The sequence below is a fragment of the Amblyomma maculatum genome, chromosome 11, assembly GCF_055883805.1.
Source record: "Amblyomma maculatum isolate TAMU_Amacu chromosome 11, ASM5588380v1, whole genome shotgun sequence".
Classification (NCBI taxonomy): domain Eukaryota; kingdom Metazoa; phylum Arthropoda; class Arachnida; order Ixodida; family Ixodidae; genus Amblyomma; species Amblyomma maculatum.
In genome coordinates, this window is record NC_139354.1 from 70,865,183 (window position 1) to 70,891,769 (window position 26,587).

General features: G+C 43.6%; 2 long non-coding RNA genes across 3 annotated transcripts in view; both read right to left on the reverse strand.

The window, feature by feature from the left end:
* Positions 1 to 1,902: 1,902 nt before the first annotated feature.
* On the reverse strand, positions 1,903 to 2,285 carry LOC146174128 (uncharacterized). The gene is made up of 3 exons (XR_014702052.1): positions 2,251 to 2,285; positions 2,073 to 2,148; positions 1,903 to 1,959 (listed from the first exon to the last, which is right to left on the reverse strand). It is a non-coding gene; the product is annotated as an uncharacterized LOC146174128 (long non-coding RNA).
* Positions 2,286 to 3,427: 1,142 nt separating this feature from the next.
* LOC146174129 (uncharacterized) overlaps positions 3,428 to 26,587 on the reverse strand; it is a 59,859-nt gene continuing 36,699 nt past the window's right edge. Inside the window, exons 2-4 of one of the 2 annotated variants that reach the window (XR_014701846.1) lie at positions 17,333 to 17,426; positions 15,772 to 15,887; positions 3,428 to 3,749 (exon numbers count right to left, since the gene is read on the reverse strand). This is a non-coding gene — a long non-coding RNA (uncharacterized LOC146174129). Of the gene's footprint in view, positions 3,750 to 9,712; positions 10,231 to 15,771; positions 15,888 to 17,332; positions 17,427 to 26,587 lie in introns of those variants that run through there. The other variant, XR_014701847.1, reaches the window with a different exon arrangement.

The following is a 26,587-nucleotide window of genomic DNA, read 5'->3' on the forward strand; positions in this document are numbered from 1 at the left end:
ATAATAGTGGTAAGGCCGCATGCAGGCGGATGCAAAAAAATAGACTCTTGAATCGCTCCCGGCCCAATACACTCTCCCTAAAAATATATTTCCGATGTCCCAAAGTAAACAAAGAAAGGTAACCATGAACATTAGAAAGTTTAAATATCGCAGATTCTTTAACCCGCTTAATGGGGTTTCAGAAGTTCATGTACTATTACCGGCGGTGCGCGTCGTCGTGATGATATCGAGCAATCGGAATGACTTCATGTTCTAGCTTTCCTATGCAGCAAAGCATCTTCTATGGCCCAAAGTATCGAAAAAAACAATTTAACTTAGTCCACGACGGTGAATCAGCGTCAATATGCAGACGTTCCTAGTTTGTACTATGCGTCGCGTCGTCGTAAGTTTTATCAGGCGTCGGTGGGTTGCAGCTCTTTGATATGCATCTGGGTCTTTGGTCGTCGGTCTTCTGCACGCTGCAGGTTGACGGCGACGTGGAGGTTGTCTGCGGTCAAGTACGGCAACATCGCGTCGAGCGTTGTCGTGGGGTCTGCCGTACACAAGGTTATACGGGGTCGCTCAGGTTGGCTCCTCGGCGCGCATGCAGTTGGCAAAGATCACTTACGGCAGGTTCTTTGTTTTCTTCGATGTATAGGAGGGCATGTTTGTGATAGTTTTATTCAGACGTTCTGGAATCCCGTTTGTCTGCGGGTGGCAGGCGTGCGTCCTCCGGTGGCTTGTCTGGCTATTCTTCAAAGTGGCTTCTGTGAGCTCCGTCGTAAATGCTGCTCTCCTCTCCATGAAGAACACATATGGGGAGCCGTGCTGTAGGAGAATTTGTCGCCAAAAAACTTAGCGACCACCGCTGCGGAACTCCTAGGCAGGAAGTTTGCAGGAAGTTGACCCACTTGTTTCCCGTCAATGAAGTTGTGAAGGGTTCAACGATGTCCATCCTTATTTGCTGAAAGGGTTTAGTTTTGGGTGATCTCAAGTTGAGTAGACCAGCAGGTCTCGGTGGGAGTGTTGCCGGCACTCACGGCACGTTTTGATGTAATGAGCGACGACGACAGCTAACCGTGGCCTGTCGTTGACACATTGTGGAACGCCTGTATAATTTACTCTCAGGTTTACAGGTGGGCGGTCCTGTTGGATGCGAAGCTCTTCACCTTCCGACTGGAGGTGAACGATTCCATCCACAGTCTTATAGTCGCTGGATGAGCCACGTGACACGACGCCCCCAATGTTGTCAATGATATTGTCCACGGTAGCCAAGCCTGTTTAGTTCAGGCTTTACACTGCTGTAGAGTAGCGCGGCTAATATGACACCAAATCCTGGAAGATAGTCCGCTCGTTTTATTTGATGCAATTCATACGGTGCCAGCGAAGCTCCTAGTAAGAACTGTAGCACAAGGCAAAAGGGATTTTTCTGCATACTACTGTCTGCTGCTGTTGTGATTCGCACAGGATGAGACTGATTCTGTCGACAGTCATATAGTCACTGGTTGAGATACGTGACATGACGTCCCGACCCAGGCGAAAAAACTACAGAACTTTGTCAGAAATACGACACAATACCCTGTAGTTATGTCGTAGTCATCAGACTTTTCTGTTGTTCTGTAGTGCTTTTCTGTAGTTCTGTGGTTTTTCTGTAGTATATTTCTGTTGTTTGTAGTTCTGTGGCACTTTTCTGTTGTAACTACAGAGATTTATGATGTTGCTACAGAATGTTCTGTTGTCACAACAGGTTTACCGTCAAAAACCGCACATAAATTCTGTCGTAACGTTAGAAAATTTTCTGTAGTTTTTTTTGACTCGGGATGTTGTCATCTGTATGGTCGCTGATAGCCACGGCTGATCCAGTTCAGGTGTGACACTGCTGTAGAGCAGTGCGGCTGATATGACCCTGAATCCAGGAAGATAGTCCGCACGTTTTATTTGGTGTAATTTATGCAGCTCCAGCAAAGCTCCGAGGAAGACCTGTGACACAAGGCAAAAATGATTTTGCAGCTTACTGCTGCCTGCGGCTGTAGTTCAGACTGTAGGAGAACGATTCCATAGGCAGTCTTATAGTCTCTGGTTGAGATACTTACATGTCGTTCCCGATGTTGAACAGTATAGTCACTGATAGCCACCGCTCATCCAGTTCAGGTGGCACAGCCCCGAATCCTGGAAGATAGTCCGCACGTTTTAGTTGGTGTAATTTATACAGCGCCAGCAAAGCTCCGAGGAAGACCTGTGACACATGGTAAAAATGATTTTTCAGCTCACTGCTGCCTGCTGCTGCAATTCAGACTGGAGGAGAACGATCCCATAGGCAGTCTTATAGTCTCTGGGTGAGACATTTTACATGTCGTTCCCGATGTTGAACAGTGTAGTCACTGATAGCCACCGCTGATTCTGTTCAGGTGGCACAGCCCCGAATCCTGGAAGATAGTCCGCGCGTTTATTTGGTGCAATTCATTTAGCTCCAGCAAAGCTCCGAGGAAGACCTGTGACACATGGTAAAAATGATTTTTCAGCTTACTGCTGCTGTAATTCAGACAGGAGGAGAACGATTCCGTAGGCAGTCTTATAGTCGCTGGATGAGACACTTTACTGTCGTTCCCGATGTTGTCAACAGTATAGCCACTAATAGCCACCGCTGATCCAGTTCAGGTGGCACAGCCTCGAATCCTTGCAGATAGTTCGCATATTTTATTTGGTGCAATTCATACGGCATCAGCAAAGCTCCGAGGAAGACCTGTGACACAAGGCAAAAATGATTTTTCAGCTTGCTGCTGTCTGCTGTTGTGATTCCCAGTGGAGGAGAACGATTCCATCGACAGTCTTATAGTCACTGGATCATGATCATCAAAGCGTTTTATTTCCACCGAAATGAGACTCCTATTTGAACCCTCCGGCACGCAGGCCAAAGGGAGCTCTACTCAGGAGCCTCGTAAACTAAGGTGTGGCGAAGATACAATATTGCTTTACGGCATCAGCAGACATGCGGATGGCTTGTTGCTCTTGAGCCTGGTTCTCGCTTTTCTGCAAGGTCTCCCAGGCTTCTCTATCTATATTTCGCACGGCGTTGGGGCTGCCAGCATATTCCTAAATTACGTTGTCTAGAGTGCCCTTCTCACCGCATGTTAAGCAATACTGGTCTTTCTCCTCTTTAGAAATTAGTCCTCTCCCCTTTACTGCCCTATTCGTAGCAATCTCTTTGGCATACTATAAGCGCAATGCATATTTAGAGATTCATTTCATGTGGCGAAAGGCTAATCACAAATTTTTCACCTTTAACAATAGTTGGCTGCAGATATCGTGCATTTAAATATTATTATTTTAGCGATCGTGCTGCACCGGAGCGTCAGTGCAGGCATAATTTACAGCGGAAATGCTGAAGTTACTAAAGGAACAATTGAGAAGAAAATAAGAAACAGAAATTCTTGCTTGCTGTGTTGGCCACTAGTATTTTTTCTTGTAAGGGTTGTCTATTAGATTAAAAGACAAATATTTATTCAGAGCAGGCGTGAAATATTCGCTCTAGGTGAGCAGTCTCCTTAGTCCAGGAAGCAGCGTACCCTAGCCATCTCCCGAGTCTGGTAAACCAGACTACGTTGATCATCCATGCTGGGGCTTGACAGCTGAGTCTCCAACTGCTCTTCAGTTAAATTCCTTGGCAGGTATGGTATACATGTGATTTCTTTCATCCCCACACCATATGTTGTAGGGTGTTCGCTACGTCAAAAAATGCGGATTCAAAATTGTTGGTGGTGGGCGAGATCCTGTGTGAAGAAAAATTTAGAGTTTGAAAGATTGTTTCTAAAATTAAAAACCAAATTATGCCCAGTATGAGGAGTGGAACCTGAGTTGCAAACTTTGCTCCTGGGAATTGAAACACTTCAAACAAATGCAGGCCATACCGGAGCGTGTGCCGGGAAAACCAGCGTAAGTTAAATTTCTTCTCAGTAAGCATTAGAGTGCACTCTCGGGGTACTCATTCGGTGATGGCAGTATCAAGCACTATCTCCACGTTTAGGTGTATAACAGACACAACCTACTGTTGTGTTTGCTACCTGTTACTAAATATTTTGCAGGCTGTTCAAGCAATTATTTCACCCTTTCTCAGGAATAAGTTTTAAAACAGTGTGCAACACTTCATTCTTCACAGGCTGTAGCTTCAGAGGTTGTCTAGAAAACCTGTTCAAAAGATTCATATTTGGATTCAGTTAAAATTAAAAAAAAATCCGTTTAGTAAATGGCATTGATTACTTTTGACGGGCAATAGATCTGAAGATGAGGCAGATGCCACCACTCAAGTCGCTGTTCAAGAACCTGGAGTAAGAGGAACATCTGGCTCCTCCTTTGAGTCTGGTGAGCCATCCTCTCAACAAGCTGCTGCAACTGAAAGGTGACCATCTGAGAATGTAAGGTGTGCAGTTGCAGTCACTGATCTTTAGTGCACGTCATCTGCCATAATATTTCCAGACAACGAGAAAGCAGAGCAGAGCATTGCGATTCTGATGTGGAAAGTTAAAGCTTCAAAATGACATTGTATTGTTTATAATTTTGGTAATGCATGATTACTTGAAAATAACTAGTTTTTGCGGTGCTTGCTCTTGAAGCGAATTCTATTTCGCTTTTCGGAAGCAATAAATTAAGTAAAAGGCCAAAGCCAAAGAAAAGGCGCTGCTCCTTTTGATGAAACTTACAGCTTAGACTTCTAGTTATTAGCACAATTCCACGAGTTAAAAGTAACCAGTGATTCAGATTCTCTAAGCTTTTTTGCCAACATCATGATTACCTGGTTTGGTGACAACCTAAGGTAGGAAGAGGAATCAGCTCTCCATTTCCTCTGCCTCCTGCCTCCAGGTTATGTCGATCAGCTGCCATTGCCAATCTTCATGGTCAGTGATGCCAGGGGGGTAGCAGTAAACTGCACGGAAAGCTGGTTTCTCACACATATCGAAGTTGTACATTGATATGCTGGATATGATGATGCGACCAGATGTGGGAAACATCCAAATTTCGCCTTTCCTCCCTCACCGTCACATTTCAATATGTGGCCCTGCCTCATCTCTATCAAAACTGAACACATTTTCTCACCCTCTCTCGACCTCATCCTTAGTTTAAATAATTGCTGGTCCTCCTCACCCTCAATTACAATTTGTCTGCCCTCCATCACCCCAATCTCATATTCAGCAGTTTAGCAGTCTAGGTATTGTTGCGAAAGCTGCACTACGCCAGCCAGCTCTACTCTTCCCGTATGCTCGTATGCCATTGCCAGAACAGGCCAACTTGGGTATATTTGTTTCACATGGGACGGTTAAGTCACAATCAGCATGCCAGGACCCTGGTATTCACGTTACCCCAATAGGCCCCTAAGGCATGCTCATTCGGCTTGGCAAAGCGGTGATTTAATGTGGGCTTGTAGCCTACGCTACGCGTCATACCTTTAAAAGTAGAGCTTACGTGTTCCCCGATATTTTGCACCACAGTAAAGATGGCGCATCATAAGTGTGTTAATGTCCGAGCATTTTCGTCCGCGTACTGCGCATTCGCCTTCTAGAACTGCCAACATTCCGAACTAAAAATAGATAAGTAGGAGGCAAAAAAGACAACTTCTATCATTTGACGAACTTATCTGCCCGAGCGTATTTTTTATAATACACTTCATACCATAAACACGAGGATTTATGTGGTACTCTCCAATAAAAAATTGTGAAGATCATTCCTACAAAAAGCGGAAGATAGTGATTTTGCACTAAACAATGAATAAACAAAACCTGTCAAAAAATGAAATTACCGTAAGCAATCCTACATAACACTGCAACTCAAAACGCATACCAAAACACAATCTTGTGATATATATTTAAAGTCTTGCACAACAACCTGACTTCTGGTCTGCTCTATATCATTATGTATTCCTTTGGTGCTGAGTGACAGTTGCTCGTCTGCAGACTTGTGTGCGCAAAGTCTCGCCCGTCATTTTTATTCATACACCTGGGCGAAAAATCAGAGGCCAAAAACGATTATGGAAGTGCCCAGAGTGGCGGATCACCTCGACGAAAAGCTACGGGATTACCACCGGACAGTTATGGCTTTCACTTCTAGAGTATGTGTTTGAGTGTAGCTGTATTTTTTTAGCAGATATTGCATTTGTTGGGGCTATATGTTACCTGGTAAACCCTGTAATACAACAGCGGGTATGGCCTTGTGTGTAACTGCCTCCAGGGGACTGCCTGAACTCCATAGTTTGCTACTACGCGGAGAGAAAGGCCGGGTGGGCCAGGATTGGTGTTGTTGTTTCAGCTTCCGAAGCTTTACAGCCTGTTTCTCTATACTTTTTGATCATGTCTCCCTCTAGTACGCTTTGCAAATCCTCGCGCGAAGGAGTATGTGACCTTGTTTAGGTTGCCAAGAAGTGGAGAGATGTTCCCTTAGCTCGCGGGGCATGAAACACCGGAGCTAGGAAAAGAAAATAACCGTACCCATAACCAAGTTCTTTATTATTGCCTGCAAAACACGTTTCAAAATAACAATTAGAAGCCTAAATCTTGACCTATATTATTCGACATCTTTCCCAGCTGGAAGGACAGCTGATGAATAAAAAATGCACTGCTGCTCCTTTAGCAAGGTAATACGTGCTCTTTTGCGAATTTCAAATAGCTTTTTTTAATGTCATGTTGCCCGGCGAAAAAAGCCGTGGAAATCGTCATTATTTGCATATAATGTATGCACATGTTGTGTACAACTGACATATTTTTAGCAAAATTCTCACGATTTTCTACAGGTCCCACGATTGCTGGGGTTTCATGAACTTTAAATAATTTACGAAATGGTGAGTCATACAATATATAACAAGTAGATCACCTTCTAATGTTGAGCTGTATTACAAATCAGACGGCCAAATTTCGCTCTGTAACTTTTAGAATACAGCAGAATTATATACGAAGGGATTTCGTGGAAAAACGGCTACACACAACACTGGTTATTTTAGTGCTCTGTGCTGGAGGTCAACCTAATATACAAATATTATGGGGATTGTGATTGCACTATATACGCTGGCCGTCACCGGCATGACATCCGGTTTGTTCTACGAAGATAATGCACTTCACGCTGAGAAGCAACATACCAGTGACGTGAGTAAAAGAAAAAAACTTACGAGATTGTACTTAGGCTCACTTAAGAGCCTAATTAAGAAAGGTTTTCCTTCTCCTTCTCTTCTACCTCTAAATGCATGTTTGTGACAAATTATCAATTTTTTCATTCTCTTTTTTGGTTTCGTTGCCGGCAGTACTGACACCTCAGTAATCATGTCGTCCACATGTGAGACTAATCTTATAATTACACGTGGCCCTCTGTGGCTTCTTATATAGACTAGGTACAACTATCCGAACGGGGAAGTTATATTCCGTCGTCTGGCAGAAAACCACACGAACAAATATTAAGGCATCACGCGGGCAAATCGTAAGGCGTTAGATTTTTGCTATGAGCCTAAAATAGATTACGCCTAAAGCGTCTAATCCACACTTATGGCTTTCCAAGGATTTAATAAAGAACTCTAGAGACATTTACCCAGATGGTTTTGCTAGTCAAAGTGCTCCGAGATAATAGTTCTTTGGCTTTAAATTTGCACACATTGGAGTAAAATAGCAGGAGCTTTTGAAAAAACTTAAAGCAAACTGCTGACAATACTCCATCGTAGCTGATGATTTATCGCTGCCGAATCCTGGTAGATGGCAGAAAAGTAATTTTTTTTTAATTTCAAGGAGGCGTTGACAACTTTGCACCCAAAAACATGTATTAAATATAGTTTTATTGTGGATAGTTGCAGCTGAAATTCGACGCTAATATGATATTTGATATTTGATCATATGCGCGTCGCACGCGTATGTGGGCATGATCAATGCTTCATTAGCATGTTATCGTTAGAGACCTTGTTACTTGGCGATACTTCATCCCTGTTACGTATTCATGCAATGCGCGTAAACTGCCACGCCGCACGCGTCATCAACAAGCCATATTCATCGCAATCTCGGTGCAAAAGCGCGGAAAAATTAAAAGCGCATGATTTCGTTGGAATCGTTGTAGCAAGCTACCCTACTATTCGATGTGCTCATTTACGCTCAATGCAACGAACAATCATAAATAAAACTAGTAATGTAGTTAAAATAAAGGATTGCTTCATTATTTCATTATATAAAGCGGAAACATTGGCACCACATGAAGGTCAGCCAGTGCAGATTGTTGCACGGGGTCATTAGTATAGGCTTCTCTGAAGGCTCGGTTACCTTTGTCACTTATTAGTCTGGATGGACCAAGTGACAAACTGTGGATGCACCATAGAGGTCAGTGCTGTCTTGCGTTTCTGTTTTGCTGTGCTTCTGCTGACGACATCTTTTCTAGTGAATTCCCGCATACGAAAAGGGCGACAGGTCTTGTTTGGAGAGCTAGAAATTTTTCGGGTTAAAGACAAGAACTGCAAATGGAAGTAGAAAGTGTATCTTAACACTCATATGTAGGCTCTAAGCGCAAAACGTTAACTCATTTAGACATATACTCTGTTGGTAGAATGATGCCTTTCAATCAGCAAACAATTGGGCAGTCTTTGTCACTCTACCAACGGGAAAGCCTATACCAGCTGAAATAACTAAAAAATACAGTCACACTATATAATTCAAGTGATCTGCGCATGACAAGCAGATATATATGTGTTGTTTGTCCCGTTTTGGCTCATAATGTTTGTATGAGCTCTTCCAGCACAGATGTAGAAAAGAAAGCCTTGTTCCTGCATAGTGAAGACAGGAAGTCCGTACTAGTTGACACTTGAGAAAGAAATCGCATCACCGCGAAGATCGAACTACACTCCATCTGCTCCTCAGTCGAGCGCGGAAACTACTACGCTAGGCCTACTGCCTTAGAACAGGTTTGTAATTTTCCTTGGGCGTAAAGATGCCGCAAGGCTGCGATGGGAAGGAAAACAGGGCCTGTAAGAACAAAGCAAAATAGACTAGGAAGATTCAGCAAACATGAAATAGTGATAAATTATCGCAGTAAACGAAAGCGTTTTGAAGTCTTAGCAGGCAACAATGAATAAAAAATAAACACTATGAAACTCTCAATAAACAGAAGCATTGAGTAATATAGGAACGTTGACACAATGTCGCACTTCAGCATTCTGGAGCGGCAATGAGCAGTAAATGAGCTGAGAGTGAAAGGCTTCCGCATTTTAAGCTATCAAGAAGTCTCAAGCGAAACGCAGGGATTGTTATTAAAGCGGATCTGAGAGGCGCGTATGTATTGAGAGGTGTGCAGTTCAAGGATGATATGCTTCATGACAGCTGATATGAAGGAGGGTGGGACACAATAGACATTCATCTTTTGAGATAATTTTTATGAGTAACATCGACGAAACTCCGAATAAGCAGACGAGATTGGCTATCTAACAATCATGACACAAGAGTCCACAAAACAGCATCGTCATGCTGTAGCAAACAGCAAATGAGCGAATAGTGAAAGGCTTCCTCAGTTTGAGTTGTTAAGCAGTCTCAAGAGAAATGCTATATATTTTGCCAGTTTGGCGTTGAGAAGTAGCTTTGTATTCTGGTAGGTGGCAGTTCGCGTGCACGTAATTTCATGACGGCTGAATTGAAGGTGGGGCAGGTGATGGTTGATGCTCACTTTTGAGCTAATTTTTATGGTAATACCGATAATGTAACGAAACCTTTTAAATGGATGGCGCTAATTGAAAGTACATTTTATATGCTGCTTCGCATTTAAGAAGTTAGTGAGACTGTACCCCTTGTATTTTTCGCTGCGCGATTACAATGTTGAAAGCAGTGTTGAAAGGTGATGAATTCGACGGAAATTTTGGTTACTTTCTTTGTATAAAATGGCAGGGCTTTTACTTCTGCTCTTAAGGTACATGCACTCTGCTCTAACAATGTTTCAAGTGTTCTTTTATGAGGATGGAAACGTTGAAGGAAATCCATTCATGTTAAGAAGAGCGAGCACGGTCAATGTGGTACATTGTTCGCTCACCCAGATCTTCCTATTGTGGCATCTTACGGTGTTGAAGTTGTCGCCACGTTTTAAGAAAACGCGCATGCACGAGAATGGCTAAGGGCTGTTCATATTGTTCCTCTTGAATTCGCCCATAATAAGTTTGCAAACGTCACCTGCGATGCAGTGGGATCATTTTATCGTAGACTCGGATAAGCTTCCACACGTTGAGAGCTGTTCTCACGTATTACGAAGGAGGTCCTGAAAATAAACGGCTGTACTTATATCACATGTGACCACCGCATCGCAATATGATATGCAAACTTGAAATGCTAATTTTCAGTTCACAGCAGTGGAAGAGCTTATCTACGTGAAAACACAAACAAGATGAATGAGCTCGATGCCAGTACCTATGTGCCAGGCGATGATGAAATTGCAGCATATTCGTGAAAATTCATTCAAATACATTGTATACTCCGCCACTGGATCTATGACGGCATCTTTGTGAGTTGTGAAGACAATATTTTAATATTGTGGTTCTCTTTAAATACGTGCTTTAAAGAATTTTACATATGCGTTATGTGACTGTTTTTGCTGCAGAAAGGCATTTGTTACTCCACTTTATACCACCAAGACTACTGCAAATAATGGCGTGCGTCTACACAATAATGTGATCAATTTTCGCACGTCGGAACGTAAGTATTTACTTCGGCATAAGTGAAAAAATATGTACAATGTGTGCTTTGCTGCAACTATTTCAGAATCGTAAAGGTTGTAAATGAACACCAGCTTGTCTCTTTAAGAGGGCTAGGAAAGAAGGTAACATGAGGTGAGGTGTAGACAACTGCAGGAGCATTAGGTTTATGTCAAGCATTCAAGATAGTTGGACTTTTAGGTGATAAATGAGACCAGAAAATATATCACAGATTTAATACAGTTACGGTTGCCATCGTTCTAAACAGCAGATACGGCGGCATTTTACCCAGTATATTTTAATGCCACCTCTACCCTCCAGACAATGGTGAAGCCTCCAATGCAGCGGCGACTTGGATATTCTCGTACTTGGTATTTTGTGAACAATCTTTCTGAGAGGTGATAAGAAACATGATATATTTATTTATTGATGAAAAATTCTGTAACCTACATGAAGGTAGCATAGTTCAGCAGCAGCCTTCCTGAATCACCCTTTAACCTTGTAAGAAAAGGAACTTCGCTTTAAATCTCGATGTCCACAGTTAACAGGCTCTCCACTAAATACGAAGGACTAGGAGAAGAAATGAGAAGTGCAAACTGTAGAACTGAGCTGCTCATATGCAGTACTGCATGTTGAGTTCACCGACTTCGCATTATGCCTGCAGTATCTAAATCACAGGGCATGGTTATACGTACATAAAATCATTCCAAGAGCTTCGAACCTGGCTTATGTACATGCTGGGCCTTTCACATTTCTGAGGTGGCTGCCGTTTATATCCTCGCTACGCACACTATACATAAGCCAACCTTCACGAAATATGGAAGCTTGCAGACATTGAGACCAGGTACGAGGACTAGCCTTGGCTATCTTATGCAGTCAAGGCTCGCAAGGCATCCTTATTCGCCAACTTTTATTATCATGAGGGCTAAACCTTGCCGCCTTTTAAAGTAGTTATATTCTTAATCGCATAATTGCCCATTTCATACACACATATGAGCTGGATTAATCATTTCGCTTCCATAAAGGAACAGAGATGCATAGGAGAACCTTTGCAGTTATATAACCAAGCTCTACCGGCAAGGCAGCTTTGTACCTACTGCTCAAGCAATCTGACTGAAATCCTAGTACGCGAAAAAAAGGTTGTCGGCCTACATTATACTGGACAGTCCTTGGGCGCAATGCATAAATGTCATTCTAAGATGAACGGATGAAAGTGATATTCAAATACTATAAAAAAACAATTTATTACCAGACCTATATCGATTGTTATCTCCAGCTGTATATAGAAGCTGAAAAATCCAGTATATCAGGATTCCGACGCCGCTTCGACAGGCCTACCACAGCCTCTTATTCGCCTTTTTCTAGCGATTCCCTCATAGCCACTTCTCATTTCGGGATCAACACCTCATCAGCTGCCTCTGCAGGAAGTAAATAAATTTAATCTAGGGCTCCAATAGAAGCACGAAGTCCACACTAAGCATTGTCTAACCTCTCCTCATTATGACATTCACGGATGCAAGATTTCTAAATTTAACAGATGAGAAGTACTCCACGTTGCTTTAAAAGCCAAACATCTTTGCTAGTTCATACTTAACCAGGCAAAAGACGAGACACAGCAAAGAGGAATCTTTGCTAGTGTTCGTGTTTCTAGCGACTAACTTACTCTTTTATCACAGTTACAAATTTAACATTATCCTGAGGAACCCTAGGCCTTAATAATTGAGTATTTCAATCATATTCAGTTCGAATTTGAAGGCAATAAAACAATCATACATAAACCTCTACATTGTTCGGTGTCTCACATATCTCTTCTAGCAAGACGCTGCTTCCTCCTCTTCAAGATGCTATTGCATGAGAACGGCGCCCAATTATAGCAAAATATTCATGTAAAACATTGAATATCGATTTCATAATTCATATTATAAAAAACTGACTTTCTACAAACGCTTCCTAGAGGACATAGTCATGATATGGACCGAATCTAGGATCATGTCATTCAGTTTATTACCTCCTTCAATTACGTACTCCAACCCCGCCGGGGTGGCGCAGTGGTTACGGCGCTCGACTACTGTTCCCAAGGATGCGGGATCGAATCCCGGCTCCGGCGGCCACTTTTCGATGGAGGCGAAAAGTAAGGCGCCCGTGCACTGTGCGATGTCAGTGCACGTTAAAGAACCTCAGGTGGTCGAAATTTCCGGAGTCCTCCACTACGGCGTCTCTCATAGTCTGAGTCGCTTTGGGACGTTAAACCCCACAAACCAAACCAATTATGTACTCCAAACCGTAGCTTCGCGCACACGCGCAATACAAACCACATGAACTTACTCGAAGTCCTAATTAGAATAGAAGAGTGTGATTTATTTATCAGGGCGTAAAGAAAAACGTTACATGCAACAGCAGCTTCATTTCAACAGGTGCCCACTGCGTTTCTGCAAAATTTCAATTCCGTACTCCAACGCGATCCCATTGAATCGTGTCTGCTCACTCTTAGAGTTATTTGTGGAAAATTATAAAGGCTTACAGATGGTTGTGGAACGCCAAAGCTATGCGTCCTCTCTTATTGATGACATCATTCAAAAGGCTGAAGAATAAACCCTAAAGTACTCTTTAAACTCGGTCAGCCGCCCAAACGAAGCAACGCTCCAACTCCTATTTAACTTTTTCAAACGACCTTCCGAATATTGACATAATTCCACGCCCGCTCCGGTCCTACTCGCTACCAGTGCCTGGATCCCCGCTTAACAGACCCAATTCTGGATGGTTTAAAATGGAAGATATTTATGTGCTATCTAGATGACGTAATAAACTATGGAAGGACATTTGGGGAGCATAATTGCCAGCTTAGTCTTGTGCTAGACTATACTCGAAACGCCGGACTAATTTTGAACTCCGAAAAGTGTCGTTTCGTTGAGCAGCAGTCCTTCGTGCTTGGATTTTAGGTGGATCAGAAAAGTATTCGGCCCGACACACGGAAAATTGCTGGTGTGCGTGACTCAGCAAAAGCTGAAAACGTAAAACATGTGATACACTTTCTCGGGCTATATTCAAATATCCTCTGTTTCATTCAAGAACTCCCTAAATTGCTAATAAGCTTCTTCCCTCCTGAAAAAAGACGCTCAGTTTGTTTGGATCACGAAATGAGTGTCATCGTTCCGACAGCTAAAGTTTCCGCTCTCATCTTCTGTTTTACGTCATATCGGTCCGGCTACTAACACCGGAGTTCCCACCGATGCGAGCGGCGTCGGTGCTGTTCTTATCCAGCTCAAGAGCAGCGCCCAACATATTGTTACGGTACGCAGTGAAAGAGACGATGACGAAGTGCTGGGCTAGTGGAGAAAAACGACGCTGCAGCTACGTCTGGTTCTCCTGTGAGTGTGTCCCTGACGGGGAACTGTTGCGGCTAAGACGTACCATTGCATCCTAACATCTCGACGTGCCTCATAACAATATCTTCGCATACGCAAACCGGACTTTAAGGAAAGCAGAATATAAAATAGTGACGGAAATGAAATGTCTCGCCGTTATCTTTGCTGTTACTAAGTTCGTTCTCTATTTGCACGGCCGGCTTTCAACGTAATTACTGAACTTCACTCCCTGTATTGTTTTGTTGGCCTGCTCGACCCCTTCTGTCGACTAGTTCGCTCGACATTAGGTCAACAGGAATATGACACTTTCAGTGTCCTATAAGAGTGGTCACCGCAACGCCCACGCTGATTGTAGCAATTGTCTCTTCCATGTACGCCAGTCGGTGAAAATGAACTAGACGGCTGCCTGGTGCTTGTCACCAAAACAGTACCAGACCGCATAAAGTTCGAGCCAGAACAATGTCAAGACCACGTACTTACTCTGTTGTTTGATAAGGCGCGCAAGTCTCCATCTATATCTTTCGTTATTCGAGGTGGCGTACTCTTCAAAAATAACTCAACTAATGATGCCGTTCTGCTACTTGTCCCGGATTTTCTTCGTAATGCAATGCATGACATCCCTTCATGTCATTTGGTTTCGGCCGCACTTTCACGAGGCTCCAACAGCAATTTTATTGACCAAGGTTGTACACGACAATCAAGTACTATACAAGTTGTGTCCCTTGCCAACGCATGAAGCGTTGCACAACGCCACCGGCTGGCCATCTTCAACCTGGCAAGTCCCCCTAGATCGCCTTTCGAGAATATGATGGGTCCTTTCCACAAATCGTCTGACGGCCATCGCCAGATTATCGTAGCTATTGTCTATTTGACCCGGTATGTGGAGATTTCTGGCCCCCATTTTGTTCCAAAGCAACCGACATCTCGAAGGTTTTATTATATCAATTGGTCCTTCGCCACGGCGAGCTCTGAGTGAGCATCAGTGATCGCAGTCTACTCTTGGAATAAATTTTGCAGCTCTGTGACATCGAATACTGTCATTCTGCTCCCTACCAATCGCAGACAAATGGCCTTACCGACCTTCTAAACCGGACTCTCGTAATCATGATGTCGATGTACGAAGCATCAGAACACAAGAAATGGAACGCCGTCTTGGCATTTGTGCCTTACCGCTATTACATATACTATGGTGAGGCAGGCCAAAAGTAAAGAAAAAAGTGCCTCTGCCCGTGCCACTAAGAATAACGGGCTTAAACCAATTGAAAGAAAATGAATAGGGATTACTGTAATAAATAATTCCGCATTGAAGAAAAGAAAAGAGAAAGAAACTGACGAAAAGAAACGGAAAAATCAGTAAGCATGAAGTGACTGGATATTCTCCTTTTTACTTTTTTACGCGCGCTTGCCACCAACTTTCGTGGACATCATTCTTTATTCGCCGTGCATGATGACCCACCCGTGTCACATCAGTCTTACTGACAAGAGTGATGCATTGCTCTTTACGACCCTTGCCTCGCAAGACTGCACAAAGGTTTGGTATGATGCAGCTCATGCTGCAGTCACTTACGAGCCTTTATATTTGGTTTGGCTGTAGACGCCATTAAGACGCCGCGGGCTGTATCGAAATTTTTTGCGCCATAACGATGGACCTTTATTGTTTTACGGTGGATGAGCCAAGTAACCTACGTTATAGATAAAAGGAAATCGACGAATCGGTGCTCGCGGAAGACGGAGCTGACTTACGTGGTACGATTGAATCGTTGCAATCACAGATTTATTTCAGTCTCTTGAGGACGACCTTCGGCGGCCCCAGGTATAACTGTTACGCTATTTACGCTTCGCCACGCAGCGTTGCAGATCTGAAAGAGGAGGACGAGGTGGATGCGCGAGGGCTGCTTCGGGACTAGTCTTGATCTGACTCTTAGAAAAGATGAAGTCTGGGCGAGTTGGTATGCATTCATTTCTAGTATGATCCCGTATGAATTCCTCTGACTCTACCTAGGTTTCATGAATTCGCCGCATAATTTGTAAATAAGTAGCAATACATATATACGAATATTACCCTGTAGCATGCGATGAAAGATTTATATATTGAGTAATGACTAAACACTCATAGTCTACAATGTCTGCTTTGCCTCTAAATCTTTTAGGGGGCCATTATATCTCATTCAAGGTAATGTTTGCCGACTTCCGAAATGGATGTTTTGTTCTCGTCACCTATGGAGGTGGCGGTAGGGGTAAGTTTCGTTAAATGAAACTTTTGAACTAGAATGATTTTTAGGAATGGTCTTTTTAAAAATAATACGCGTTTCTGATACTAGCGTTGTAGTAATTTAAGCAATGTTTTATAGTCACTTGAAATATGTTCCGAAAAACTTGTATTCGGAAAGGCTAGAATTTTTTTTGCTCTCTATGAACAAGATATATGAACTCTCGCATAAGCGGAAATTCTTAAAATATTTGTAGGCGTAATCAGCACAGAATATAAGCCACATCGCGTATACAGGCTGTTTAGGTTTTTATGCCGGCATCATTAAAACGCAGTGTGTGCCAATCCGTGCACTAAATATAGAATACGCAGTAATTCCTATCAAGTAGAAGGGTTCCTAGTGTTATCAAGAATAAAGTGATCTATCATTATGAAGATCAAGCTGTCTCCAAGTCTATGTATTTCGACTCCTTTCAAATTTCCTGCAACTGATGAGAATAATTTTTCATCATAGTTTCTTCACCCATCATGGTGAGTTGGCAAAAGCGGAGCTGCGCGAACCAAGGAGTATGTCTGATGGCATAAGCCGTAGTGAATGAGCAATTATAGAGATTGATGCTGATTTCATGGTATGTGCATTGTATTGCTGTAGCTCTAACAAAGGTCAAGGGCGAATTACCATTTTGTTTTTGGGCCCGCCTATGTAAAGACACGACATTAAAAGTCTTGTGCAAAAATCATACCTCATGACTTGCACTATGAAATATTTTGCCTACTCTCTGAGTGGTTTAACTTCTCACCTGCTCACGAAAGCCGCCGACACTTCTTTGGAAGGAAGGGAAGCATGGGTGGTGTTTTATTGTAATATGCACCTTACTCTGTACTGAAAATAACGAATATTTATTGTCTTCCTGTACTCAGGCTGCCGTTTGCTCCAGACAAGCAGCACTGTGAATGGCCCGATTCCGCAAGGCTGCAACCGAGTCTATATGGCGAACTGCCCGAGAGGTAATAGGAGAGTTTACTACCCCAACTGCGGGTCACGGATTCCTCACATCGTGCATTGGGACCAAAACATTTGAAAAAATACATTACCTGTTCAGTATACTTGTGTTTTTATTATCGATGCGTTGTTGATTGCACATTGCACATTCAGGAGGAACTGGAACACTTACTTCAAATTCGACAGCTGAAATGAATGAAAAGATGAAATATATATTATTTGCAAGTTCTAAGCCTCGTTTCGGCCGCACAGCGACTGATGGCTGCTTGTACAATAACTATTACTCCATCTGCGCTGTTAAACGTCAACACGACCTATAATATACAGTCAACGCCATAAGAGAGATGAAACAATGACATTAGATGAAAGCGCATTTGAAAGAATTTGAAAATGAATATAAACTGTTGCTCATAGAAGGTTGAGTCTCTAATCCCGTGGACAATCCTGTGGAACCTAAGCATATAGGCGCGAGACGCTATTCTTATGCCACTGTTTCATGTTAATGCTAAATCATTTGGTGGCTCGTCTGTATACGTAAACCCTGTAAACAAAATCTGTAACCAGATGCGCGCCTTTCTTTTCCTATAATGTTATTTACAGAATAAGTGTGCCTATCTACCATCCCCCAATTTCAGCTGGGAATAATTTTCATTATTCGCATTCCGACCGCCAGCGGGTGCGTTTCCATGGAGGCGAAAAGGTGAGGCATCCGTGTGCTGTGCAACATCAGTTCGCATTAAATAGGTTCTGGTGGCCAAATTTCTTGGCCTTCGGTGCCTTTGACATATACCCACAGGGGTTGATTGGCCACACCACAGTGGGAGATTGGCCAGAGTTGATTGCAAGGTTAAGAATAAAATTCGTGATGTCAATTTAAACTGTATGACAGATAATTTATAATTTAGAAATCAGTGTTGCTAAAGAATTTGGATACATTTGAGGCGATAAGAATAGAAATCAATGAAAATAGGGATAAAATAATGTGATGCGGTTTTTTTACACTGTGGGTGTTAGATGCGCTGGTCGTTAGCACACCCAGTGCGAAACAAACCAGCTTCCTTTTCCTCTTCAGCTTCTCCTGCAACGCGTCATCTTCCTCCAATACAGGACAGCGGGACGTGCGTGACAATACCCCCTTCGCAGACGAAGCTCGCCGGGCGAGTCAAGGTTCGTCACCTGAGAGCAGTGCTTCATGCGGGCCACGTGAACTATTGGAGTCTTTCGAGAACGACAAACATGGGTGGTCAGGCAGGAGATTACAAAGTTGACTGCACTGATGCGTTCATGCCCAACGAAATGACCAGTATACTGGTGCAACAGTTTCTGGGACAGGCCGCGCTTGCACAACGGCGTCTAAAGCCACACCAAGTCACCAGGGGTATAATTAACATCTTGGTGACGCTTGTCGTAGCGTTGCTTGTAGCGTTCTTGGGAGGCTAAAGTGCGAAGTCGAGTGAGTCGGCGAGCTTCTTCAGCCAAAGAGAGAGTATGCGCTAATGAAGTTTCAGCTGGAAGCGAGAGATGTAAAAATGTGTCCAGAGTATATCGTGCAAGTCTAGCGTAAAGAAAAAAAAGGACTGCAGCATGTTGTTTCGTGCTTAGCAGAGTTAAATGCGTATGTTATAAACGGAAGGACTTCATCCCAGTTTTTGTGGCAGGTGTCGACATACATTGCGAGCATATTGTTAAGCTTACGATTGGCGCTTTCGGTAAGGCCATTTGTTTGTGGGTGGTAAGAAGTTGAATGGCGAAAATGGCATGAGCAGAGGCGAAGAAGTTTTTCTACACTTCTGTCGTAAAGTGTCGCCCCAGTCACTTTTTAGCGCACGAGGAGGCCCATGTCGAAGAATGATGGATCGTAGGAGAAAGGCCAAGACATCAGAAGCAGTGGCTGACGGCATGGCAGAAATTTCACAGTACCGCACACGATGATCCAGCGGTTCACGTTTGTGGAACGGGGAAACGGTCCTGGAAGGACAATTTCCGCCTGTTCGAATGAAGTTCGTGGTGGCGTTATAGGTTGATCATGACCAGTAGGATAGCAGGTTGGGTGTTTGAAACGCTGACACTGGAGGCAGCTGGCCATATAATGTTGAGTAGTTTGACTCATCTTCGGCAAATAAAAACGTTCCTTAGTCATGTGCAATGTCCTGGCAAAACCCAAGTGTCCAGCCGTGGGATCGTTTTGCACTACCGATAGAACCTCAAACCGAAGACGTGTAGGAACTACCAAAAAAATGGCTGAGGCTTAGCTTGGTTAAGCCTGGTCAGGTGCGAAGCATATTGATTGCTAAGTTCGGCTTTCCATGGTTACACTTGGCTAAACTTTTATTTCCTTGGTTCCAAGCATGGCTGTGAGGTCACCTCATGTATACCCTGCAACCGCAGCCGACGGCGCGAGCCGGTCCCCGTCTCTCCTCTGTCGTGACGTCCGCATATCACGTGGTGTGACGTCACCATACCACGTGGTCCGCACGGCGTGCAACCGCAGCTGACGGCGCGAGCCGGTCCCCCGTCTCTCTTTTGTCGTGACGTCAGCGTATCACGTGGTGTGACGTCACCATACCACGTGGTCCGCAGGGCGTGCAACCGCAGCCGGCGGCGCGAGCCGGTCCCCCGTCTCTCTTCTGTCGTGACGTCAACGTATCACGTGGTGTGACGTCATCATACCACATGGTCCACACGGCGTGCAACCGCAGCCGACGGCGCGAGCTGGACCCCCGTCTCTCCTCTGTCGTGACATCAGCGTATCACGTGGTGTGACGTCAGTTCAGTTCAGTTCAGTCGTTCAGTCGTGTCCGACTCTTCGTGACCCTATTGACCATGTCACGCCACGCTTTCCGGTCTCTCACTATCTTCCTAACATCACATAACGTAGCATTCCACATTTTTTTCACTGCGTGTAACCGTCACGAAGGGCTGTGGTTTACCTCTAGCAATATGCTTCGCATAATAAACCATGCCCTTACTGACGAGTAGTTCTTCCTGTATAGTAGACCGTCACGAATGCAGAATGAGGTCGCAGGATTCGGGAAACTTTCGGCATCAAAAAGCGGCATTCCTGCATTCGTCCAAAGTGTGAGATCGACACACATGGCATGCCTGATGCCTTCGAACTTCAACAGTTTTCAAGCTACGCCTATCATAGCTTTTCTGAAGATAATGGCTTAGCTGAATGACCCTTGCATGTCCCTTTTTTGGAGTGATAGTTTTGTCTGATTGAAAGTATCCCTTGCGGATGGTGGTAGTTCTGTCAACCAGAAAGGTTTTGACGCTTCAGTGGAGTCTCCGTCCGCAATTCAGGTCATTTCGGCCTGAAAGTATCGCTTCGTAGCTAGCGTTGTCGAACGCCCCCTTGATGTTAGGAGCATTAAGACATTTTCACACATTCGGGTTACGTTGCGGAGCACTTCTTGTTTTGGACGGATATGTCCTGCGTCGAGTGTTTTTCTCTGAAGTCAGAAATGTTATGGGGTACACGGTCACTGTCGATTGTGTAATTTTGTACTCTTAGCAGCGCCATCCACTCGTAAAGCTTGCTCTGTGATCTTCATTTGGTTCTCTTTGACGTGCTTAGGTATAATTATTACTTTTGCTTGTTTCAAGTCTTCAGGAACCGTCTCTACCTCCGATGTTTGCTCAGACAGCTTATTCGCTCTTGTATGAGGTCTTCACTCAGGACAGTCTCTACCTTCGATGTTTGCTCAGACAGCTTATTCGCTCTTGTATGAGGTCTTCACTCAGGTTGCAGATCAAAGCGTTCTCAATTCTGTCCACATCTTGCTCCGTGTTTTGGGAGTGTTCCTTATGGCCGCGTAAACTTCTTCCACAGTTGCTAGTCTCTCGTTTTGGCTCCTGATACATTCCTTGTTATCACGGGGGATTGTGATAGCCGAGACGTTTTGCTCGTGCCTTCGTTATTAGGTAGGTGTTCCGTTCTGAAACAATTGGATGAATCTGTGGATGGTTGTTTTAATTAGTGATTCCATTTTCGTCGGATTGTCTTGTCCGGTGCTATTCACGTCCGGAAGATAAATTGATCGCTGGCTAGGCTTTCTATCATGTTTTCCCGCTGTGACTCCCTGCTCTTCGTTACAAATGTGATGTCCGGGCAAGTGTCCGTGCTTACGCTACTCCCGATTCTCCGGGTGGTCGCGAGATCGGTTCAGAGATTGTGGGTAACCAATTCCTCTATCTCCGCTAATGTTATTGCCTTGATATCAGAAACTCATATTCATGGATTTGGATAACTGCAGCCAGCGTGGCCCCAAATGCGAGCCTTTATTATCGAACGCGAGGTTCTTGAAAGGAAGCTGATTGAGGCATATTTCATTGCGAACGGAAGCGAATCCCATGTGACTCGGAACTCCATCAATTCAATGCACGAAAACGAAAGGTGTTACCTGGATCAAACCTAAACTCCATTTTTTTTTTTCCGTTTTTGAGTTAATTTGTGTAAATTTGTGGCTGTTTACTTTATGTTCTACAGAATCATAGTCTGTTTTTTTTAGCACTTTTTGGCCCTGTTTTTTCGGCTTGGTTGTCGTTGGCATCACCAAAGATTGTGTAATGGTTATATCTTTATTTAGTTTGTGACTGCTTTTGCTCCGCTATTTTTACCGGACTCACCTAGTCGTTTTTTCCTTTATGTTTTTGTCACCGCCCTTAGGCTACACTGTTGTTAGTCGTTTGAACTTCATCATCCTTCATGAGCTATGCAGTGATGCCTTTCCTTCTTATCTTTATTAAGGTGAAAGCCTTTAATAGCTCAAGCTGTCGTGGACAAAGTGTGTCCCACTTTTGGGGTGTTCTGATTGGTTGAGGCAGGATGCGTCCCTGCCATCTGCAATGCCACATTTGAACGCGCGTCAAGGAACGCCACGCGACAGGAACGATGATTTACCGTGCAAACACGCTTTACGGAAAAAGTGGGATAGATAAGGCGCCTTTCCTTTCCTGTAAACTAATATAATTAAGGCGAAAGCCTTTAAAGGCAGTCGTGGACAAAGTGTGTCTCGCTGTTGCGGCGGCTGTCGCGTGGCTTTCCTTGGCGCCCGTTCAAGTGTGGGATCGCAGATGGCAGGAACGCTAGACAAGATGAGACTTCTCAGGCTTTCGCCTTTCCCTACTTTAGTCGGTAAAACCCCTCGTAATGTTTTTGTTATCTAGCACGCGTGAAAAAAAAGATAATTGCAAAGGGTGTCTTCCACAGTTTTGGATGTAAAAAGTTAGTTAGCCCCTGTAAAGAGATCACATGACATCATTGTCTTTTTTCAGACTTTACTCCCAGTGATATCCTGGTCCGCGTTCTTGGCTTATATTGTGCTTGGTTTTCCTAATTATAAACATTGGTTGATAATCAGCGGCAGTGCCTTTTGTCCCCTTTTTTTCCGCCGTTCTTTTCATGGGCACGTATACAGCACCTACCCCAATAAATCATGCTAAATATATGAACACCAAAAACCAGTTTGGTAGCCTGCGCCATATTCGCAGTTTGTGCTGCCACAGACGCAAGTCGCACAAAGCTTGCAAAATTATTACCCCTTGCAGAGAGAAGTGGTGAGTCTCCTAACAAATAACTCGAGCGCCGCGTGTACAAAGTGACAGGCCGGGAACCAGGTGCTGACTGTTTATAATACTACTTAGCGCGTGCAATACGGGAATCATGAGCCGAGGCGGCGCCGCACTCTAGATGGGAATAATGCTGCTATATCCACAGGGAAAACAGTGTTTACGCACGACTGCTTGAATTAGCGGTGTGTGAGCTTCCTCATCTGTAAGTATATGATACTATGTTTATAGGGTAGCTTAATAACTTAAAATGGAATGATGAATCTTTTCGGCAGACACAGAAGCATCACACTTGCAAGAATAGTATAGAAAACGTTCAAATCCTAAGGTGGGTGCTTCTGAACATCTCCGTAATGCTCACAATTCGGTTTGGTGGTTTGTAGGGCTTAACGTCCCAAAGCAACTCAGGCTTTCAGAGACGCTGTAATGGAGAACTCAGGAAATTTCGACCACCTGGGGTTCTTTAACGTGCACTGACATCACACAGCACACGGGCGCCTTGCTTTTCGCCTCCATTGAAAAGCTGCCACCGAGGCCGGGATTCGATCCCGCGTCCTTGGGAACTGTAGTCGAGCGCGGTAACCAATGCGCCACCCCGACGGGGTAATCCTCACAATTCATTCCCGTTGACTCGAGTCGTCTGATTGAAAAAAAAAACGGTTTAGCATTAAACCTTATAACAGCAAATATTTATATGATTATGAAGTAGCGTACTGCATAAATTAGAAGAATATCACTGGGCTTAATATTTTGGCGTAGGCTATACAGACGATCTCAAGCCTTCGTTTAGGTCGATTCGTCCAACTAGTGTCAAATAAATAAAGATGGCAAGCATGCTTTATTTAAAGGCAACATATACATCCAACATGTGAAATACGACAGCAGAATGTTTTTTCCGCAAGAAATATATATTACAAATGGCCAATTCTAAATTTTTGCCGGGAAAACTTCTCAGCACACTTGCGGATCATTTTTTCTTCAGGCTCACCTAACACCACTTCAATGTGTGTAGTCACACCCCGTAATATTTACTAATGAGGCCTCCTTCAGAGTTCGGCGCAAAATTAGACCTGCAGAAAAACGTCATGCTAACCTAGCTTTAAATCAAAACAGTCTGCAACAGAAACACACATTCCGTGTTACCATGGGTTTTAGAAATTTGTGAGACCTCACTAGCCTAACACTTCAGGTTACCAGTGCATAGTTGGTTCAAATCGAACAGAAAAGACTTTAAAGGTTTGGAATAAATTGAAGAAAGTAATAGGATTCTGTCAAGATTTTGTATAGGAATCATTTACTTGATCATTGCTACGGTTGTCACTATTTTATGACGCTCTGCAGCAAAGCCAGAGGCAACAGCCGGACCAGTAGTGTTCTTGTCAATATAGTCATTTGTCAAAGTGCCAACGTGACATGGACGCTGAAACAACAGCCAGACAAGAGCGTTCCCATGTTTTACATTCCCACCGCTATTAACATCCGTCTCATGTTCATTCTCCGTCAGTCAGCTAACCAGGTAGATGGTGGTAAATAGAGAAGGAGAGAGATAAAGAAATTGCAACTTGAAATCTTGCGTGGATTCAAACTCTTAAATACGGATTCATGTTGAGCGGTACGAGAGCCAGGAGTAGGAGCACCCTCGTCGAGTGCATAAATTTATCAAACACACGCACCGAAGACGAGGCGGAAGCATCACCATCATATCCGGCTTCTTAATAAGTAGATAACGCGCAGCAGGAGAGATCCTATACAATTCTAAGACCTTCCGGCCGAAGGAAATTATGGTCAAGATTGAGAGCATCGATGCCGACCTGGCCACATAGAGCAAGTGATTTATTATACTCGTGACGTAGGAATTTTCACACTAGCATCGGATGTAGAAATAAAACAAAACGATAAACAGAACTGTGGTGCTCTGGGCGAACCGTACAAACACATATCCTAAATAAATTGATTTTTCAATAAACATTCTTTGTGTTACAATGCCCTGTCCCTCCTGTTCTTTTGGTTTAATTATACGCCTGCTATTGACAATGTAACCCATTTAAGAAGTCAAGTTTTATTTCGTAGTTCAGTTTGTAAGCTGCATGGACGTGCCTTTTTGATATAGTCGAACACATAAGCAGGAATGCAGTAAATACGAGATAAGCCAACAGTAACAACAAACAGCTCAATTATGAGCCGGGAGCTGAAGACTCCAGTCTATGTCGCGTTGCTTGAATATTGATGCTTGGTTTTTCTAAAATTATATAAGAAAACAGCTGACAAATGTGCACAGTTCAGCTGGTGCCTGCGGTGAGGAGCATTTAAAGCGCTCCTCGTTTTTTACACATCGACAAAGTTGTCAGGTGAAAGAGCACACTTACAAGCCTATCAATTCATTTGAGCACATTTTCTCGACACCGGTCGTGAAACGAGTGTATTGCGAAGAGGACGCGGCGAGCACGGAATGCGACACGTGTGGTACAGAGCGACCAGTCACCTTTCCTCCGTTATCCACTACCAATAAGAGTTAGATGACAGGGGATACCTTTAGCTAAGATAGGCAAAGTACAGCATAAGTATCTGTCAAAATATCCTGCATTATTTTCGTGAACACTGCACTTGCCTTTCCCGACAGAAACTTCGCGCGTGCATGAAATGAAAAGGTATTATTTGGGCATAGACTAAATTCCCTTCACTGAGGCCGAAATAAACTATCAAAAGGCTTTCTTCCGAGGAGACCTAAATTTATATACTAGATGCATCATATATTAAAGGCAGGCACAAAGTGATAAGGTTGACAATCCCATTTGCAGATATTATGCAGCTTTCAGTATTATTGTTTTATTCTGTTTTCTGTATCAAAACGATTCAGCAGAAAGTTTTTCCGTTGTCCGTCGTCTGAAAGACTTCTAGGCAGCCCATTCAAACAGGCATCCTATCCAATTCATTATTGCCCTCGAGCAAATCTTCCTCGTCCTCGTCTGTTCTGATGTGTCCTGATCGTAACAGACATAGTCTTCGAGCGATCGGCCACAATTTTGAGTGCCTGCAAAAGTGCCATATACAACTACATAACAAAAAGACCGTTTATCATCATCGGGGATGTAATGCTCAACATTAAGCAAGGTTAGCATATAAGAAAGTTCGGTCTGTTAGAGGTGCCGGCTATAAGGGGAACAAGTGCAACCAAGAAGCCCGAACACATTCCTACTGAAAAAATTGTATGAGGCAATAACCTCACATTTTCTCAGACAGGCTCACTCAAATCACGTAATAAATCACGCAAGAAACTACATACAGTCGCATATATTTGTGTAAGATCTCATAGTTTCTTCTAAATTACCATAAATTATGGAAGATATTTTATGTGAATTGATGTGCACCGTATGAGAGTATATGCGATTTGATGAGACTGGGTGAGGTTATTGCCCCGTAGAACCTTTCGCTTTTCAGTAGGGATGCTTCAGTACCAGCTGCCTGAGCTTCGGGAAAATATTGATTAGAGCCATTGAGAGAGTCCCACACCTCGTACCACGTTTACCCCGCTCTCTACAGGCTCAGACGAGAGACCTTTTACACCACTGCGCAGCTCATTTTAGGAAGTGCAAAATGGAGTGTGGACAGAAATACCAATCGATACAATATCTAGCAAATAGAACAATTGGAAATTCCCTAATTCAAGCATTAGCCTGACATGCCGCTCCTGGGGTGATCTCTCACTTGACACGCGGAAAGAAGCAAAGGCCATTCATAAATAGGATATCCGAACCGGACCTGTGACATGGGCCTCT